The following is a 19,469-nucleotide window of genomic DNA, read 5'->3' on the forward strand; positions in this document are numbered from 1 at the left end:
TGAGCTCCGCCTACTATACTTATTAATTAGAGGAAAACACACTAAATGGATTGAGGGTGCAATGCGACGTGCAGCGGCCGTGTACTCCTGATTGCTTGTGGTTTGTACGACTTATTAGCGCGTGGAGTGACGGTTGCAGACATTTTAACAACCCTAAACCTTAAGTGAATCCGCCCCAATGAGTACATACTGAAGTATACTTCCAAGTTTCCCAAGATGCATTTGGAGCCTACAGCATAAAAAACCTGATGCACACTAAGGCTAAATATCTCTGTTGATTCTCCACTTTTGAAAGTTCTGAATACATTTGAAGTGAGAAAGTAGAATATCAACATGTGCTCATTTGATCTATGAAAACTCATGTAGACACATTTCATTCACACATTTTCAGAGACCCTCCATTGGTCTACTGACTAAACTTCCTGTTAACTTCAAAATAAGAGCCTTTTTTAAAAAAAAAAAAAAAAAAAAAAAAAAAAAAAAAAAAAACTGAAGGAAGGGAAAAGGGAATGTTTGATTTTGAACTTGAATTTTACATTCAGCTCCTAATGCTTCATGGGACGGTTGAGTATGACTAGTGTGCACATATAGTATAAATCCTGGTATTTCTCACCGACTCAATTTATTCATACTATGTAATGTAGACATCTTAATAACAACCTCTTCATCTACCCGTTTTTCCATGCCAGAGCTCTGGAATAAAATCCACAAAAGATATTTTGGTCTATTGACTTTATTTCATCAGACATATAGTTTATGCTCGAAGATTTCCATCACAGACATCCAACCTGGCATCGAACCTGTCTAATGCATCCAACCTGTTTGAGGCCTAGTCACAAGGACATCCAACCTGTTTTATTGTCAGATTTAATCATCTCATCGGGACTAAAAGCCTAACACACACTCAGGTGGTTCTAAATATTCAGGAACACTGTGAGCATCGCTCAGATTAACCCTGAGATCTGACACGTCTCTATCACTCTGTGTCATCTGCTTATTGTTCCCTCTGTGGTTCTACAACCACAAACTAGTGGCAATAATCAATCTGACACACCATCTGTCCACGCTCCATACCCATTATACACATCTGTATTCACCAGCACTCAGCCTTTGTCTTTCTGTGTCCTTAACTTTTTACTGCAGATGCTCTGCTATTAATTATACATCCATCTATGCATCTATATATGCAGTTATCTATACAGTTTTACGCCCATAAATCTACAGTATATCTATATGTAAGATTTTGAGGCCGAGGTGCCCTAGTGAAAAATAAAGAAAACCTATGAAGCCAGCTGATGTCATCGTACTGGTCATTTATTTTTCACATCACACAGTGTGTCCCCTTCACAAGCAACAGGAAGAATTCACACAGACTCGCATGTACAGCGCCAAATAGATAATGGACTAACCCATTAGAGCCAGCATGGCTAGTAGATTCTTAAAGTTACCAGCCAACCAGATTTTCCACCAGCCACATTTTTGTCCAGGGAAAATAAACTACATTATGAGTGCCACAGAAAAGATTTAAGCGTTCATGTTTCTTTAAATAGTTTTTATTTTAGTTAATTGCAAAAATACATTAAAATGGTAGAAATATAAACATTTAATTTAAAAACAATGTTGTAACAATGCCGAAAAGGTGCAATATGGAACTTTGGGTGTGTCAGTGAACCTTTTATAAATTATATTATCAATGGATCCCTGGAACACTGTTTGAAGTTAGAAAGAACAGAAGTAATCAATACTAAGAAATACATGTACTGTAGAGAAAACATGTTTTACTAACATGCAAGCTCTTCAAATGTAAACCAATCCACTCTCCACAAACTGTATAGTGCACATTTTAAAGGTGAACAAATTGTAGAATAACAGCTACTCATGACCCAACATCCATTTAGTAATAAAACTCCTCAATTTCTTCTTCTTTTCAGATCCTCTTTCATCTTCATTTTCCCCTGTGTCGGCAGCAGCCTTCTTTTTTTGCAGATCAGGTTTTTCACAAATTTTACAACTCAATTTCAATTTTTTTTTTTTTTTTGCGCCGTTCTGTTTCTCTTCTCTGATAACCACATTCACGCTAACGTAAGCACGTAGCCAATTGTTGAATTGACACGTCACAACATAGTGGTCATGGGAAATACAGGATTAGTACAACAAGCAGTGTTGCCAGATACACATTAAGTTTTGAAATCTAAACACCATCCTTAGGCTCAAAACATTCCTCTTTGGTAAAGCTTTTAGTTAGGAACCAGCTCATAGCTCATCGTTAAGATGCAATAGGCATAGACTGCCGGGGGGGGGGTCTGGCATGCTCGGTTGGAGAGAGGTTGGAGAGGGCGTTAAGAGAGAGGTCATTTAGGTTAGAGAGGGGCCGGAGAGGGTCCCATTCCTCTCTCTAACACTCCCTCTATGTCTGCTTCTTCCCTTGTGTGTTTGCTCCTGTACTCCTTCTGGCTTTTGTCTTGCAGGTCCGTGGGATCCTTAGTGTGGAGTTACAGAGACTCAACAACTCTGTCTCCACCCTTTCCTCTGCACACACCCAACACAGCATAACGTGGATGGCTGTTCATCATAGGAATGGGATCCACACAAGGTTCCTGCTGCTTAACAGAAGGTTTTCCTTGCCGCCATGATGAATTCATGTTGGGTGTGGGATACATATGTATGTGTATATACGTATATATGCATATGTGTGTATCCATAAAATGAAGAGTCCGTCCTTAAGACTGCTCTACTGTAAAGTGTCTTGAGATACCATTGGTTATGATTTGGCGCTATACAAATAAAAGATTGATTGATTGATTGATTGATCCTTAACACAAACAAAAACCCACAAATTTCTTGGCGGAGAACAGCCCAATATGGCAACAATGACTTTCTGCAGCCTGTTGATTCAAACAAACGCAGCAGGGGTGTTTCATTCTTCACCAGCCAAAATGGCTAGTAACGGGTGTGTTAACGGGTGTTACTTTAAAGCCCTGCATGGGGGGTGGGTGAGTGAGTTCCACATTTAACCCATTTCAACATCCACAATACAAATTCACCATTTAACAATAACAGATCTATGTTTATTTATCATTAGTTTTTTCCAAATATTGAACCCTTTTACTTTAAGCTTTCTACCACTTACTGTAAGCTCCCCTCTCTCTGTGCCACACATGGCTGTCTGATTGGCTGATTTGTTTTCACCTGGTTTTCACTTCCATGCAGAGCCAATGGCCGTAAAGAAAGAGAAGTCAAGGATAAATATAAAACCCATTAATAAATTTATTTCAAACAATGAGGTCAAATATGAAAATACCAAATTATACGTATAATTGTAGGAGAGGTGGCGTACATAAACCTGTACAGTGAGGGAGGGGTCACTACAGCTCCCTCACACTAACTATATATTAGGGTTTTCTATGAAAGCATGGTAAAAAAAATGAAGTTTCAGACAACCTCCATTAGAACCCTGCAGTAGGTTTCAGCATTCAGAAGATGATCGTCGGGAAGACATTTGGAATAAAAAGCAGATGTTTTCGAGGTTGCACAAGATGCTCAAATTTTCCTGTAAATTAACTGATTACGTATACATGATATACATATATAACATAATGGAAAAGGAAGGTTCAGAGATTATGAAGGGAAGCAGATCAGTGATTTTTGACTCCAAGAATACAAAGAACACAGAAACATTTCAGTGATGTCAACGAATCCCAGCGTGACTTTCTAAGGAGCTTTTTTATACACGTTTCAGTTTATTTTTGCAAAAACAAAACCACACATTATTCCAATATGCCTTATTTATTTGGCTCCCTATGTTACAGTGTGGAGACATTTACAAGTGTCTTGTGCAACCTCTAAATATGAATTCTTCTGCATAAAATTTGGACCTAAGGAAATTGGACAGATATGCAACCAAATAAAGGGTTCTAACCTAGAGAATAAAAAAGTTTTATCAATCCGTTTTACTCTGCATGTGTTTGTTAAAGTTCTTTGTTAAAGCACTATTGGATGTTTTTTCTGAGGTATTTGGGGGTCAATGTTATTTATTAACCATTTGCTACATTTCTTTTTCTGAGCAAATTCCAACCCTAACCCTAACCCTAACCCGATGATGGTAGACTTTGTCAATGACGTTTCGTTAAAATTATTATTGATTATTAATATTGAGTTATTGATGCTGGAAGGCCGAATCTGTGAATATCTGCCAACTTTACCGAACAGTGTTACGGTCCAAAGAGCATCCAGATAAACTGGTGACTGGGAGGACTTTTGCAAAATAAAAAAAGCACTTTCTAGCACCTCTGTCTACAACTTTTGCCCATTTATTTGGAATCGTTTGACACAGAAGAGGTGTGAGTACATGATTTTGAGCTGGAGCTGAGAACAACGACAACAATTGCACAGTGTCTGCCTGCCTTTAACTCTTCTGTCTCGAACGATTTTTCATTAATACAGTATATAAATTAACTCTTTCATATATATATATATATATACATAGGGTTATTTTCCTTCAAACACTGTAAAGGAAACTCTGGCTATTGATGCTATTGATGCTGTTACATGTACAAACCTGAAATCCTCATCTTATTAGCTAATGATCTTTTTCTGTCAATCCCTTTGATGATCATCAGACCCACTCTACTTTAATAAACACTGTTTGGTTAACGAAGGACAGGGAATTCATCGTTCTGAAGGCAATTAAGAAGATAATATCATAAACACATGAGCTGAGTAAACACATCAGTGATGTAACTGTAGTTTGTGGAGTTCAGGTTTTAGATAAAGATCCTCAGACTGTAGATGTAGAACATGTACACTATGAACCACTGGCTTTAAATGATGTCAGAATGATAAAGAAGCTCCTCCCCCTCAGTATGAATCTGTGTACGCATCCAAGCATGTTATGGTTCATGTCACTCATCAGTGTTTCTATGTTGATGTATAAATACTGAGAAACCTCCATACCTGCAACATGTTGGTTTGGGTTGCTTAGCAACGGGCTGTGTCAAAGGGCTAGTTTCTTCTTCTTCTCCGCATCAACATCTGTTGCATGAACGCCCAGCGGTCCATTTATCAGAGAAAATACGTTTTTAGAAATCCAATTAATGAGCATCTTTTATAACAAACCGCAGACAATTGTTCAATGGCGTTAAAAACCCATTGGTTCGTACTTAAAGCATGTGATGTTAAAGTCTTTTCTGGTTTTTTTTCTATCTATTGTGCTCCACTATCCACTATTTATTTTCTATTCATTGGGCTCCACAGGACTAACCATGAAGGACCAAATCCCAAACAATGAAACACTACGAGAACACTATGTATCAGACACGAGGCCTGGGTCCCTGGAGACAACCTTGGCATTCAGCCTCTATGTTGGACACCATTATTCCTGTGCCCTTGATTGCTTAGGGGAAAAAAAATACATTTTACGCGTCATTGAGTTTCTGCAATCAGTATTAGTAATAGGTTTTAATCTGGGAACGTAATGACTTTGCAAATGGGTGTCACAGAGTAATGGTTTACCTCCCTGACCACAGAGAGGAAACATAAAGGATGGGGCGCTATATCCTCCCCTACAGATCTCTGCTTTTCTATAACGCTGCTAATAGTAAAACATGTGAAAACATGTGAGATCTGCTCTGAGGGAATGTGAACGTGTTCAGGAACAATAGTACTCTGAGATGACTATTAAAACCAACACAGTTCACACTTTGACCAAACATTCATGAATCAGATAAAAAGTAACTTTTCCATGTGAACGGGGTTTGAATCCACGGCTGTAGGGCTGTACGTTTCCATGAATCTGACGATATGATTGAAATTTGCACATGACGATACGATATATCCCAATACTAAACAATATGATTCATAGCGCAATATTCATAATTACACATTTCATCTCTACAAATACAAAATGGTATGAAATACCATTTTTCTGTAATTCAATATCTGTAATTCAAGCACCAATATCAAAAACAAGTGGTATGTTTAGAAAAGTTATACTTTTGCTTCTCCATCAGATTCTGATTCTGTTAAGTTCTTAAATTGCTCAATAAATAAACTAACCACATACATCTATCAAAGTATGTTTTTATGAAAATAAAGCTAAAAGTCATAGTTTAACGTAGTTTAACAAGGTCTGATGGTGCGTTCATTGACACCTAGCGACCAGGAGTTTACGTGCTATGATGATGTTCGCGACATTAAATGGTTTCACGTTAAAAAACATAATAAATAAACAGATTCGAAAATTTTCAAGATCGATGTGAAATAAAACGATATATCATAGATTTTTTTTTTTCCACCTTAGTGATTTTGTTGAAACTAATTTCTCTTTATTAAAAAATGACCAACACGAATACACTTTAGGGAGTTTCTATCAGACTTTGTTCTTCCTGAATGTAGCAAACATTCTTAGTGAGATATTTTGTCACTTCAGTCCAATTGTTCCTGAACAGGTAGACGTGAGACTTCAGGAGACCAATAGGACGAGGCAGATAAATGTTAAGATAGAGCAAAGAGGATAGAGGATAACTGAGCTCATCCATCATATTAACCTGGTGCTCTCTACGAAACCTCCTCATCAAACACTTGTAGCCTGTTTCAGCCACGTTAGCAGCCTCTGTTAGCCACGTTAGCATTCCCTCTGCAGCAGTCAATGAGTCACGTCTGCTCATCGTCTGTCTGCTGCTCAGCTTCCTCTCATCCCTCACCGGCCTGACGTGCACGCTCCTCTGGGCCTTCTTCACGTGCACTTCTCTTCCTGAAGTGTCGACTGTCACCGGGAAGATAAATGTAGTTACTACAGTAAAAACAGCAGGACGTTTACTGTGTGTGAAAGTAAAGGAAGGAGGAGGAGGTGATACAGAGAATAGATGTAGGTTTACAACTGGACACTTTTAAAGCTAATATTCAGAGTTTATGAATAGTTCTTTTCAAATTCATAAACATTCCTAACTAGCGTTTTACTATGGTCTACTGCTGGTGGTCATTCATATACATTAATGTACATAAGTCCCTCCTTCGTCCTATAGACCCCTATACAAATGGAAAATATGTGCGCCCAGCCAATAGGCTTTGACTTCTTCTTTCTGAGACTGTCAATCAAAGTGAATGTGGAATTGTGCACGGAAACAAGGCCACGCATCACAACAGCAAACAGGTAAATATGATTTTGACTCTTACCTGACCCATAGACCTTTGCCAATGCGACCCGATGCAACCTTGTTATGTTCCGCGATGAGCATGCAGAAAAGTAGAGGCGTGGCTTCTGGTAGATTGGCAGAGGCAGGGGCAGGAACTGGAGCTGTTGAGGGCGGGACATCAAGACGTGCTCTCAGAAACTCTGGATATCAGCTTTAAGGATTGGTTTCATAGGAATCATTACAAGATCAGCTGCTCAGCTATTGCATTTTAAATCATGTAAATCTCATTGAAATGAGCAAAATCGAAATAGTTCAATAAAAACAATTATGTCAGTAATTTATTTATAAAGTGCTTTTTGCAGATAAAATCACATCATAATAGAATAATAAAACATGGGTGCATTTACATCATAGGAGCAGCATCATAAAAGGATAATAAAAAATTAAAATCCAGTTAACTAAAAGTTTTTATGAAAAGCAAAGTCTTCAACAGTTTCTTAAAAGTGTCGACACAGTTGAGCTCCCAGAGAGACTGGTGCAGGTTATTCCAGAGTCTGGGGGCCACAGCCTGGAACACCAGGTCTCCTCAGGTTTTAAATTTAGTTTTTGGGATCTTTAGGAGACCCTGGTCTGAGGACCAAAGACTGCACCCGAAGTGTAGGGGCACAACAAATCTATGATATATTGATGGGCCTGGTTGTGTAACGCAGGGTTTCCCAACCAGGGGTACGCGTACCCCTAGGGGTACGTGAGCACATTACAGGGGGTACGTGGAAAAAATAAGAATTTATTTTCAAGATAACAAAAAATATTCTCAGTCATTTCATAAGTTGGTCAATAAAATGGTACGTGTGCGCAATGACTTGTTTTTAAAGTTTCAATGCCTGTTTAAAGGGGACATATTCAAAGAAGCTCCTTTTGTGGTAAATGCCATCAAATTTATATATAACACAGGCAGGTTAATTATTTGTTTTATATTTATTTATTTACATTATTATTTTATTCATTCTTATTTTTTCCTAATTTCAACTTTATTATTTTTCTTTAATAACAATATAATCATAATATATTAGTAAAATAATACAAACGTTCACTATAATATTATTATTATTTGTCATTTTTATTGCCTTGAAGGCAACATCATTTTGTGTTTAATTTGAGTTAAATAAAAAGATAATACCTGAATATGAATTGTTCAATTTAAGAAGATGAAATAAAAACTTGCATTGAATATTCAGTTGTTATGTTCTACTTTTGGAGAATCATGAACACATATGAGTGAGGGGGTACTCATGGTATGACAAAAAAGCTCAAGGGGTACACAAGACAAGAAAGGTTGGGAACCTCTGGTGTAACGCTCAGAAAGTAAGAACTATGGTTTTATAGTCTATGCTAAGCTTGGCTGGAAGCCAGTGCAGAGTAGAAATAATGGTGGTAATGTGGGATGTTCTAGGGGTACCAGTCAAAAGTCTGGCAGCAGCCTTCTGTACGATCTGGAGTCTGTTTAGGGTCGACTTATTAAAACAAGTGAAAACAGAATTACTTTTTTTTTTTTTTTTTTTCTTGTCTGCACATGCTTTCGAAGGTTAACACTACAAGAAGTGCAATCTTTTGACAGCAATGCATATTTTATTATTGCAATTAAATAAATTTATTTATTTCATTGCATAATTGTGACCGTCACCAGCCCTCCCTAGGGAAGGGTAAGAAATACTTTATTAAAGGGAGGATGTAAAAAAGAGAGGGCAGTGTTACACCAAGGTGAGGGGTTGGAGGGGGGTGGGGAAGTTAGCAGGGAAGAGGGATACAAGATAGGATATGGAATGGGTGAGGAATAGTTTTAAGTGATGCGATGTGAAATTGTGGTTGTGTATATTGTGTTTATTGTTGTGTTGTCAAGCCAGTTTGGTGACCAGTGTGTGGTTTAGGAATAATGGTGGTGGCTGTGAACAGAGGAAGAGGTGAGTGGAAATTCCATAAAACAGGTATTTGGGAACAACGTGTCTAAGGTTGAGCCCAGTATGAGTGTTATCCCACAGCCCAAGGCCAGTGCATCCATGACAAATGTATTTCCAAGTACCGCCACTGCAAAACCCAAGAGCCGCCCCCGGGCCCGAAGAAGCAGTCAGGCCAGCAGCAAGAGCAGGCAGCCTAAGGGCCCCCGGCGACCACCCCACGGCCAAGCAGTCCCCCGAACGCCCCCAAGATCCCAAGCCGAGAGGCAGCCATCGCCCCCCCATACACACCCGAGAAAGCCCCAAGGAGCCAAGGACCCAGCGCACCACGCCACCGATCCCACCCCCAACCCCCAGACCCCCCACCCCATCGACCCCCCCACCCCCCCACCCCACCCCCGCGCCCAACCCCCTAGGGGAGGGCCCCGAGAACTCCCTGCCCGAGGCCCCAGCGGAGGAGCCGAAGCCCACACCCAGCAGACGACCAGAACCGCGCCGAACAGGCAGCCAGTGGGCACCCGCCGGCGAGCCCAGAGCCAGCAGGGGCCCGACCCCAGGCCAGAAGGACCCGGAACGGATGCAGCACCAGGAGCAGCCCGCCCAGGGAGGACGACCACACCCCAAGCCGCATAAGGCACCAGGGGGCCGCTGGGAGTCTCCCCGCCGGCCCCCAGGCACCCCAACCTAGCCCCCCACGGCGCCCCAGATCACCCTTCACTGATGCCGCCCGCGCCACGAGCTTCAGTTCTTTTTTTTTTTTTTTTAAAGCCAGGGCCCCCTCCAAGGGCCAAGCCAGACCGCCCCGCCGGGATGTGGCCCCCTATTCCGGCCCCCGACACCCTACCTCACGGGGCACTGCCCAAACAGAATTACAATAGTCAATGCGTGATGATATAAACGCGTGTACACTGTTAAAAAAAAACTGTCAAATTTACGGTAAAATACCGGCAGCTGTGGTTGCCAGGAATATACCGTGAAAAAAATGTGAAATCTGTAAAACACAATACGGTATACTAGTTTTGTAACCTTAAATTTTACAGTAGACAACGTATTTTTTTTTTACCAATATCATGGTAGAAAAAAACAAATATATTTGTCAATTATACAGTAATTTAATGTATAAAAAATGCAACTTTCCATTGCTTTTTACGGATATTTGCAGTAAAATAAAAGTTAAAATATAATAATATTTACAGTAATTTGTTGTTAATTTAACAGTAACAGGATAGACCCTATTATGGTAAATAACTGTAAAAATAACAGAAATATGTTCAACCTTATTAAAACCTTTGACAGTAAAAAACACAGTGAAATTGTATAACAAATTACAGCATTTTATTTTGACCAGATACATTTTACGGTAAATTCCTGGCAACCACAGCTGCCGGTATTTTACCGTAAATTTGACAGTTTTTTTTTTTTAACAGTGCTCCAAGCTGCCAGTATTTTACCGCTAAAAATACAGTATAATATGAGGAACATAAATAGTTTACCGTACATTTTACATTTGCAACCGCTAAATATAGAAAAATCTAAAGATGCTCATATATAACCAAGGTAAATATTACTGATAAACAATGAGAAAATTTGACATACCGTTTGAAAACAGACTAAACATACCATTTTCTCTATTCCTACCAAACAGCATAGATCTTGAGAATACAGCATGTGTCCATATAAATGGCTGGTAATCCATGGAGGAATGAATAAACATGAAACAAAAAATTACCTGCCCCTGACCTATCAACAGTAATGAGTCACTGGGTCCTGCCTTGGTGAAAGAAAGCACTCAGTGGAGTTTCTAATGCGCATGGTGTCGAAGATACAAGCTCTGCAGGAGTACTTCAATGTCCATCAGGAGTTCACTTTGGACTGGCAGGATCCCCTCTGCAGCAAAAAATGGACAAAGTTTCAAAAGTTTGATCAGTGCTTGGGTAAAATGCACAGAAATTAACAAAACATGCTGTCAAAAACAGACCTAATAATAAGTAAGTATGCTGTTCTTAAATCTACTTATGTAAAAGTGATACATAGACAACGCAGCCCTAATCACAATCAACATTTGTTGGAAAACATTGTATTTAAGTTTCCTATTGATTTATCATAGAACTTGAAGTTAATGACTGAATGCATGGTGATAAGACCCATCATTCAATCTACATTTAATAGCGTCAGTTTCCTTCATCGTATGAAACTGCTCACCGGGACATGAACCTGAGCTCGGCTGATTAAGAAGAGTGTCTCCTGTCCATCTTTCTTTTGCAAAACTTGAACAATACCACTGCTTACCTCTTCTTGAATCTTTGGGTGCAGACTTAATTGAAGAGCCTCGTATAAACAGGGTGTGATGTTTAGGGAAACCAAAGAATACAGGCGCCATCATTTCTGCCAGAAGACTCACGGGGGGGCAATGAAGCTTTCATTGCGGACCGGCTAGATCCCTTCTGCATTCAGAAAGAAAAGGACATACACCATAAATAATAAAAACTGACAAAAATAATGAGACAAGAAATTAAAGTAACAAGAAAATAAGTTCAAAACAAGTTTCTCTGTGTTGCAGTGTAGCTGAATGCTTTTCAACAGTTTGATTCACGGTAAAACACATACCAAATATTTCCAGCCAAGGTTTGATTCCATCTTCAGCATGCTTTTCCTGCCATTGTCTTGAAACTGTTTCATCTGTCACTCTCATTTGATGCTGTTTACAAAAACAAAACAGCAATATTGTAAAGGGACAAAGGAAAATGAATTTAATGGGGGGGAAAAGAAAAAGAAAAAATAAGATTATGACCTGAAATCTCACCATTTCCTGAGAGTCACAGGTCCTTTCAGTATCCTTATGGTTTCTGCTCAAATTCAGTGTCTGAAAAGGACAGGAACAAAACAAGCCTTTTTAATCATAATAAACTAAACGAGATTTAGGGACAACAGAGAAATGTGTAAAATATCTTCTAGAATCTGTTTATTTTACTAACCTTGTACTCCATGTACTTGGGTAATTCCTCCCTAGCAAATTAAGCACGCCAAACACCGAAGCTAATCAAGAGCAATGCTTCCCTCACCACAGTAATCCTAACTGAACTCACAAATGCTAACTAAATTCACAACCTCACTCATAAAAAAATAACTCCTAAAATGATCTATAAAAGCTGGGCTGGTGGGTTTTTAAAACAGAGATAACTTGAAGTTGCATGTACTCACCTCGAATTAATTGAAAGCTGCCAGGAAGATGCTGTGGTCCAAGCAGCTAACAAGGAGCTAATCCAAATTCAAAACTGCGTCCGTTAGCAAAGCGTCTCCTGCTTGAAAAAAAGAGCGGTCGGCACAGCTCAGCAGCGCGCCGCGCTATTGGTCATTTTTAGGTGACGTCATCACGCAAGGTAATGTCGCTCTTCGTCCCGCCTCCTCTCAGGTCCGGAAGTAAAATTCCCCTTGCTTTGAGGCCGTATGGATTTCAAAAAAGTCTTTAACTCCGTAACTACGTCAGCTTGGGCTGAAACCAGCTATGTGGTTATAAAGCGACCTCAAAGTCAGATGTAGGTGAAAAAAGTACGTATGAGATCGATATAGTTTAGGAAAAAATACAGTTTAACAGCGAGCCTTCGTCCTAGAACTACATTACCCAGGATGCTCGGTAGTCACATGATCTACTACAATGCTTTTGATTGGTGGAGCTTCACGTTCCCCCGCGATGGATTTATTCATTGAGTAGAGGCAAATGTAATGATTGTGTGCAACCATCATGCGTTATTTTAGTGATGAAATAAAGTGTTAAAAATCATTACAAATCTGGTCGTGTTTGCTCTAGCGGTGTGTCAGGAGGTCACTTTGTGGGGTCAGTCATTATTTTTAAGTAAGATATATAAAAGATATATTTAATGAGAACAGGTGGTTTAGATAGATTTATTGATTTTCATAAACTTTTCGATGTTATTATTTAACATCCAGTTTTTTGGCTGGTTATTTAAAAGTATTAAAGCACAAACAAAGGCCATAGTTAAGGTTTTATATGTATTACATTCGATTGAAAAATGACATTGCTCAACTTTCTACCTCATACGTTTTTCCAAAATTCTAAAAATTATAGTTCAAAACATGTCAGATTTACAACAACAAACAGTTTTGCTCTAAAGTAAAAAAACGTTAAAACTAAATTGTCTTTTACTGCTGATATTTGCTTTTTTAAAAATGGTATTTACTGCTTGTATTATTACAGTGGACCCTATTTTTTAACATCTTGCTTCTGTAAAAATTAATGTTTTTGTCTGCTTAAAAATCTACAGATTTATACTGTGAATTCCAATGTGCACAACCCCAAAAGATGTAGTTTTACTCAAATAATACCGTAAAATCGAAGGTTTTCAGACATTTTCAACATTACAATATTTAATTGTAAAATGTATGCATATTTATTTGTTTTAACAGAAAATATTTATAATTTCAACATTTTATTACAGTAAAAAACAAAGTTTTATCCAGTCTCACAATTAACGGTTAATCAATCTATTTAATACAGTAAAAGGACGTTTTTGGTTTTACGCTCCATTACCGTTGGAATTTTACGGTGTTTTGCTGTATATTTTACTGACATTTCTTACAGTGTATGACCAGTTCCAGATCTGAAAACAAATGCCTCACTTTAGAGATATTTCTCAGGTGGTAAAAACAGTTTTTAGTCAGACTACAGTGACCATCCAAAGACATGGACTGATCAAACACAACCCCAAGGTTTCTGAGGCTGGTTTTCACAGATGAGCCCAGATCATCAAGGTAGTTTTTAATCAGAGGGATCTTTTCATCAGGAGCCATGATCAGAGTTTCTGTTTTGTTTGAATTTATCTGGAGGTAATTTGATGACAACCAGTTTTGAACTCAATCTGAACACAATCTAAGAACTCAGATAAAAAGTGAAACTCTGAGTCATTAAAGGAGCAGGTAATAAAAAGACTGAAATATCTCTAAAAGGTTTTTATTCTTCCATGAGGAGGTTTTTCAGATGTTTCCATATTAAATGTATGGTTGAAGCTCAATGGAAACACTTTCTACACAATTTCACGTCACAGGAAGTGACGTACCTGGTACCTATCACTTTGACTATGACAAAAACTGTAATGGAAACACAGCTAGAGAGGGTTTGTGAATTAAATGTGCTATAAATACATTTTCTTTGCATTGTTGTTTGGTTCCTAAACAAACATTTATTGTGTTTGAGATTACATCCTTAAAGAATGTGACTCAAACATCTATAGAGCTACAGCTGTTGTTTTTAGAGAGTTTCATTTTTCACCCTGTCTTAAGTCACTGTGAATACACACAGCTAACTTGTCTACTTAGGGAAGAGTTCCTCTAATGTTCCTTATGCTCCTTCTCTAGGAGCTCCTCGGTAGAAGGTGGTGGAGATGATGATCCGGTTCTGCTCTCCAGCACAACTACAGATAGATGTTGGAGATGTTCTACCATCAGAACACTTTTCTAACACTGTTGCCCTATAGATATTTAATGTGCTGAAAGGAGAACTCCAGGAGATCTTTGAGCTCCTGATGCAGCATGGCCAGAACATCCAATCAGAGGAGTCCATGGTGGAGTCAGCGTTCATACGTTGAGCTGGATGTGGCGTGATGAGTCCATGGCTGTGTCTGAATAGTCCCTCCTATCTCCTTTACTATCCATTGTTCCTTCACCCCCAGAAGTGTTTTAGTGGTAGCCATGATAAAGAGTTTTCTTTAAACTCAGGAAAAGAGGTCAATGCTTACTTTTTTTTTTACCTCCTTTAGCCTAGGAAACACTGATGCATCCTTTACCAAAGCAGATGAGATAAAGCTGACCCACAATTCCTTACGACGACAACATAGGAAACTCATGATAAGCAGATTATTTCATCACCTACAGTAGTTAAAGTGCGTCTGATTGTTAAAACAAACGTGATCGCCTTTCCCCAATTCCTCTCCTACCTTTCCTTTACCCCATGACGTCGTCCACAGGGTTATGGAAAAGTGGATAGGAAAGGAGATAAGAGGGACTATTCAGACGAAGTCCATGACACGTAGATGAATCCTAAAGGTTCTCCTCTTTAGCTGCTGCTACAGAACGTGATCGTGGTTCTCTCCATGGAACAGATTGAGAAATTAAAGTTAAATCTACAGGTTTTTATGTAGAAACTAATGTGGTTTATCTGAGGAGTGCTGGCATGTTAACATCTCAGGATGTCACATCCTCCTCCTCCTCACATTCAAAGGCTTGGACCATATATTCTGACCTTTGTCAGTGTTTGAACTAACAACAGATTTATTGAGTAAATCTCTGCTGTTTTATCTTGTAATCATAGTGTAGCTGTAGCGTCAGTAGTGGTAAACGCAGCACAAGCTCAGTCTGTTCCTGATCTGTTGGACCTCACGCCACCAAATTACATTTACAAAGTAAGATGTTCGAGAACCACGGCTGTGCCTTGCCATAAAAACCTGTGAAATTGTTAGTACAAGTGATTATTTAACAGCTTGTAATAGCAAATGTTAGTTTTATTTATTTAATCAGCCTGAAAAAACACGAGTAAATAATGATTTAAAGAAATGACTCGACCATAAGCTTGGATTCTTTCTCCTGCTGATGCTGCACTGCTCTACAACTCATCATTTCCTTCATTACAGTTTTAATCTGAGAGTTAAACATCATTATCATTGTTTATATATTTACTGTAAGTATTTTCTAAACCTTGGGAGCTTTATCTACTGGTATGAGTAAACACTGTGCAACATCATTTGCAATTATTGTCACAAAATGTGTGTGAAAATCAGTGGAACAAAGCTTGCTTATCTTATTTCCATTAATATGCAGGCAAAGCCTCAGAGGTTTTAGTAAAACACGTATCAGAAACAATCTGCTCTCGAACTAATCTCTAATGTTTCAGTGCCGGTCGTTAACTTGGTGAACAATAGATGAAAAAAACAGGTAAAATGATCTCCTGAGGCCAAAATAAGCCTGAAACACAGTGAGCATAACGCTCAACACTTTATTTGTTGCTAATCATCTCTGAGGTGGAAACATTATAATCACTGACGACTGTGGTCATGTGACGTAAAACCAGAAAATTAAAAAGGTCCGTTTGTATTTTTCACTTTTAATTACAAATCTTTACAGATTACTGGACCATTTCATGCTAAGACGCACCTGCAGTTTTCATTTTTGGTTGTTAAGGAACTGCAAAGATCATTTATTTATTTATGACTCATCTTAAAGTCATACAAAACCCCAAAATAAATGACTTTTAACTCATAGATAAGAACATCATGAATGTATTTATTTAGTTCTGAATAATTAAAACATGTGAATGTACTGTATATATTTATCGACATCATCCCTGTTTGTTTCTACACATTTTCTCGTACCTTATTGTATGACACGCTGCAGTGTGTGCACATTAGTTAAAAATGGCCGCCTCCAGGCACCGACTGTTGCTAAGCAACGCCTGAGATTTCCAGCCCTAAAAACCTGTTTTATGGTAAATGTAAAAATACTTTAATTATTCTCTGATGTACGAGGTAAAATAAAGTCTTTTTTTGGGGAGTTTTGTTTGACGTCAACACACGAGAGGTTATATTATATGTGCATGTGTTTAGCTTTATCACATATATAATAATAAACGCACACACACACACACACACACACATGCATTAGATTAGTATTTCACACACACTTTTCATAATTTTTGTATGAGCAAGGATATTAGCAGTGATGTGCCATGAGCACTAGGGTAGGGTAGGCAGGGCGTTCCAAATCGAGACCACCAATGTCACCACCAATGACAATTTCATATGTTTCTGCTGGCAAGTGTTAATTCAATTCAATTAAATTAAACTTTATTAGTATAGCGCAATTTACAACAAAGTCATCTCAAAATACGAAATTCATAATAAGAAAGAAAAAACCCAACAAGATCCACATGAACAAGCGTTTAGCCATCTAGAAAAATCAACATCGTAAAACACCATTAAAGAAACAAACAATTTTTTAAAATAGCCTCCATACTCTCTCAACAAGATGTATCTCATGACACGGCAGCACATTCGTTGTTTGTGTTGGAAACACGGAGAAAATAACAACAACAGCAACTCAGAACAGCCTCAGTGAGGCTCATCCACAAAGTCAATCCTTCCTTTCACTGTGGAAAATGCAAAATATTTTCTGACCTTACTTTTGCTGAAGGTCTGGTAGCTCAGGTGTTGGTCTCCCATATTTTAAAAGCTGACTGTAGTGTTATCCCGCCTACTAGCTAGAGAACGTAGCAGCAGCGGTCACTTGATATCAATTCACTAATGCACTGTGAACTTAGCATTTAGCATAGCGCGGTTACGCGCTCTACGCTGCCTTTGGACTTAAATGGTTGTCATCTTGGGGACCTGACAAACACATAAAAACACGCTTTGGGAACAGAGGCAGAGCAGCAACGTGCCTTTGAGAAGGGGTGTGGCCTCCTCCGACCTTACAGCGGTTAGGAAATAGCGATGTTTAGTAATTTGGGCTATGAAAAGCACAAAATGCTATAGGTACTGTAGGCAATCGTAAATTGAAAAATAAATAATTTATAATTATATTATAATTAAAACAAATAATCAATATATCAATTCACCCTTGGGTAGGCACTGCCTACCTTGCCTACCCTGTCACGGGATATTACAGAGAAAACCAAGCACATAAAGCCAGATGTTTAAACATGTAAATATTATACACACAGATTATAAATGTTATATGATCCACTCTGACAGACACACTGAGACATTAAGGAAAGTGAAGTCTTTAATGTTCAAACCACAGCAGTTATAGAGGAACCTTCACCAGGGATTGAGCTGCGTTCAGATGGATTTTTTTCTTTGTGTTTTCTATTGATTATTTCAAACTGAATGTATTCTCACTTCATCCAATTATCTCTGATGTCTTTTAGTGCTGAGTGTGTCTTTCTTTTGACTCCACAGCGACTAGAACCCATTTGGCTGAATTAACGGATGAGGTGTTTGAACTCTTTAGATCAGGGGTTCTCAACTGGTCTGACCCTGGGACTCACATTTTGCCACGTTAATTAAATCGCAACCCACTTTTTTTTTAATTTATTTTTTTCAAAAATAGGTGTTGAAAGCACATAGTCTTTAAAAAAAAAAGAAAAAAAGAAAAAAAAAATATTTTTTCCTGTGCAACATGCATTTTACAGCATGTCTGTCAAAAGAAAAGTTTCTTTCAAAGTAAAAGACAATTTTAACATGAGACACAAGTATATATTTATTTTTTACCAGCTGTCCGTGACCCACCCAGTACAGGTCTGCGACCCACATTTGGGTCCCGACCCACCAGTTAAGAATCGCTGCTTTAGATGATTACTTTGTATGGGGGCGGAGCTTCTGGAGGTGCAGGAGGAGGCGGGTCCCTTACCCATGTGCCCGTGTCCTGGAGGCTGTGAACTCCATGGGTTTATTTGATCTGAACAACTCTAAGTTAACTTTACCATGTGTGCATTTACAAGTGGATCACGGACATTGTCTCCAAGTGTATTCTGGGTAAAATATTCTTTGTAACCATAGGATGAGGATTTACGCTAAGGCTTGGTAAGCACCACAATTAGAACATCTCCCCTAGCTTCCCTGACCAGCTGCTTCCCTTTAGAACCTCTGTCAGGGGCCAGATACCAAAACTAAAGTCTGTTGCAGATCTGACAAAAAATCTACATGTCAATCATGCAGCAGTAACTTTTACATTCAGTGAGGTTTGCTGAGCTTTTCTTTTATTTTGGACTTTTCTCGTTACCGTTGCAGCCTCTGAGCGACGTTTAAACTCATTAAAAACCAGTTGATCTCTGTGGGACAGCAGAGACTGAGTAGACTTATTGTTAATGTCTGTAGGGAATGGCAGAGCGAAGAAAAAAATGGACGTACATCCTCATAAAGACACAATAAAGCATCATGCTTTAATGTTTTCTTTCTGAAAGAACTCGTAGGGACACGTCAAAGCAATCACCTCTGAGGAAGACTGACATTTGGCAGTCGAAACATGTCAGGAGATCAAATGTATCTGAATAAGCGAAACCATGACTTATTATTATTTAAAAAAAGAAGACAAAATGAACTTGCTGGTATACATACAACTTGTTGCATCATTGCATTTTTACCAAATATTTATTTTAGTTTGTATGTGAACATGTGGGCTGCTGTGTATAGTTATATATAATATAAATGATATATTAATTGATAACGTAGCTGTGAATTTGTGTTGTTTTATGATGAAGTCTAATGTTTCTGTTGTTCTCTTGGTTTTTTAGACTTCATGTATGTTTGATTGGTTTTAATATGGTAAACTGTGTGTGTGTGTGTGTGTGTGTGTGTGTAAGCCGTGCTGTCGT

The 19,469-nt window shown here is 38.6% G+C and overlaps 1 long non-coding RNA gene across 1 annotated transcript; it reads right to left on the reverse strand.

Moving 5' to 3' along the window:
• Positions 1–11,395: 11,395 nt before the first annotated feature.
• Positions 11,396–12,404, reverse strand: LOC114482177 (uncharacterized). Its single transcript, XR_003676313.1, has 4 exons — positions 12,290–12,404; positions 11,892–11,951; positions 11,696–11,786; positions 11,396–11,532 (listed from the first exon to the last, which is right to left on the reverse strand). It is a non-coding gene; the product is annotated as an uncharacterized LOC114482177 (long non-coding RNA).
• Between the last annotated feature and the right edge of the window lie 7,065 nt (positions 12,405–19,469).

Source organism: Gouania willdenowi, chromosome 20 (genome assembly GCF_900634775.1).
Source record: "Gouania willdenowi chromosome 20, fGouWil2.1, whole genome shotgun sequence".
Taxonomy (NCBI): domain Eukaryota; kingdom Metazoa; phylum Chordata; class Actinopteri; order Blenniiformes; family Gobiesocidae; genus Gouania; species Gouania willdenowi.